Source organism: Dendrobium catenatum, unplaced genomic scaffold, assembly GCF_001605985.2.
Source record: "Dendrobium catenatum unplaced genomic scaffold, ASM160598v2 original_scaffold_283922, whole genome shotgun sequence".
In the NCBI taxonomy this organism is placed as follows: domain Eukaryota; kingdom Viridiplantae; phylum Streptophyta; class Magnoliopsida; order Asparagales; family Orchidaceae; genus Dendrobium; species Dendrobium catenatum.
In genome coordinates this window covers 4,751-7,079 of record NW_021602311.1, presented here as the reverse complement: position 1 = coordinate 7,079, position 2,329 = coordinate 4,751, and the positions used below count along the sequence as shown (strand labels likewise).

General features: G+C 38.3%; 1 non-coding gene across 1 annotated transcript; it reads left to right on the top strand.

Moving 5' to 3' along the window:
- The first annotated feature begins 1,343 nt into the window (after positions 1–1,343).
- Positions 1,344–1,462, top strand: LOC114579110. The gene has a single exon (XR_003699960.1). It is a non-coding gene; the product is annotated as a 5S ribosomal RNA (ribosomal RNA).
- The last annotated feature ends 867 nt before the right edge of the window (positions 1,463–2,329 follow it).

Below are 2,329 nucleotides of genomic sequence, written 5' to 3'. Positions count from 1 at the left end.
TTCAACCGATTTGCGTCCTATGGGCTGGTTGCAATGCTATGGGATAGAAGAAATTAGTGCTAAGCATTGTTTGTTGTTGAGGTTTTGACTTAATAGTTTTGGCGTTTATAGACAATTTTCTTTGTCAACGTTCTTCTCCTCGTGAGCTAATGAAGTGAAATTACGGGTCAAAAGAATCTTCTGAGTGTAGTTCTCTTATGCATTTTCTCCAGAGGAGCAATTTCTGAGTAAGGGCTTTTAAAGCTTCAATGTTAATTTATCGTATAATCAATTTTGTTTGGGCTAATTTGTATTTGTGGTTTTGGCTTCAACAAAAAATTAGGCCTGTGGTTGGATAACGCAAATTTTCGGGTTTGCCAGTTGGATAAATATTTATTACGTAAGTTGTATCGCATCGTCTTGTATTCAGTGCGCTATTGGTTCTTGGGCGCTTCTGTGTTGCTTTGGCCTGCTCTGCGGTCCATCAGACAAGTAACTTGATTATCTTTGGAAAGGTGGTTCACCCTAATTCTTATTCTTGTTTTAGATGCTATTCTCTGATGTTTATTTTTGGTCAGGCTTTATCTATTATTTGTGGCGGTTGCTCGTTAGTGGTGCTTGAGTCTCAAATTTCGCAGTAGGCAGCCAATTTGATGAAATTCCGTGGTCATGGGGGGTGGAATTGGCTTAGTGGAACATGCTTGTTTATCTCGAGTTTGTAGGTATAAACTCACGTGTGATTCTTCGCAGCGTCGTGGTAAACGATAGCAAAGCCTTGATAGAATATAATTGTGATAACCTATTTTGCTATGAGCAACTTATAGTATTCAATCGATCAAAAATGATATCGTTTGATCGGGGCACTAAGATTTCTCGGTATGCATGAAATCAATGTTGAGAAAAGGTTGAAAATTGTAAAATTGGGTATATATTTGAACTACCGATTCTCAGCAAAACTTAACGAGTTCGAGTAGCTGGATGGCCGTTGCTTGTGAGAATGATCGGAAGGGCCGAATGTAGCACTTCTTGGGGAAATCCGGATGCCACATTCCGACCCAAATGGGTCAAATCAAAGTTTAGAAGGGGCGCTGTTGGGGGTTTTGAGGTTGGTTCGGAAACCACATATTTTGGATTACCAAACGTTGCAAAATGACATGCTTGTAGTCGACATTCGAGCGGCTCGATTGAGTTTCGTATCCATATTCGAGCCCTGTATGCATCATGGGGGGCGATTATTCCTATCAATCAGCACCTTAACAATTTGCAGCCCTTAGCATGAGACCTTTCCCTATCAACATCATCATCCTCAAGCATAACCAAACCCTAAAAAATAATAACAAATCCCTGAAGTAGGGAATGATGGATGGTGCGACCATACCAGCACTAGTGCACTGGATCCCATCAAATCTCCACAGCTAAGCGTGCTTGGGCAAGAGTAGTACCAGGATAGGTGACCTCCTGGGAAATCCTCGTATTGCACCTTTTTTTTTTTTTAGTAGGGAATGATGAATCACCTTACCATGGGTTTTAACCCAAATACAACCACTATAATCATGAAGAAGATGATGATCATAAAAATGATTATGTTATTTCACTTATTTTATGTTTTAAATTAAAACAATTTCATCAGTTACTTCGACGGTAGCATATTTTTCCAATTCAAGAAACCAAATGATCCATATAAAGAATTCTTTGTATAAATGCAGCAGTAAATGCTACTTTATTTGACATGCATGCAATCATATAAGAAACTATGCAGAATTGAAACCATCAGGACGTAATTGCATCGTCTAAGTACCAAGATAATTTGAGGAGTTCAAAGTAGCAGAGACAGAGAGAGAAAGAAAGAGAAAGAGAGAGAGAAAGAGACAGAGAGAGAGAGAATAGGCAAGTGAGAAAGTCAACTTCATCGCCTCCAAAACTGATGAAGAAACTTTACTCTCGTTTCCGAAGGGATGAATATAAATTAAGTAAAGTTGTCTAAAGAAGATTCCATGCCCAAGCGATGTTTAGTAGAAACATCCGAACAAAATTTAACTTAAATTCTGCCGAAATCAAAATTGCCAATCTTGGAACCAGTTTCACTGCCGTTTGAATTGGACGGATTTCACTTAAATCCTCAAATCTCATCACGAGCTCCTCTCCTCCTTCACATTCCATCATACGCCGCCACTGGCCCGGTCTTCTCCAGCAAGATTCCACCGCTTCCTCTTAAATATTTAGTTAAATTATTAGTAGTATAAAATAATTATCTGATACCTATAAAAAACTAAAAAAATAAAAAGATCAAAAGATAAACTATACAAAAATTAGACCAACAAAGTTCTACTTACTCTAATGTTGGGCAATA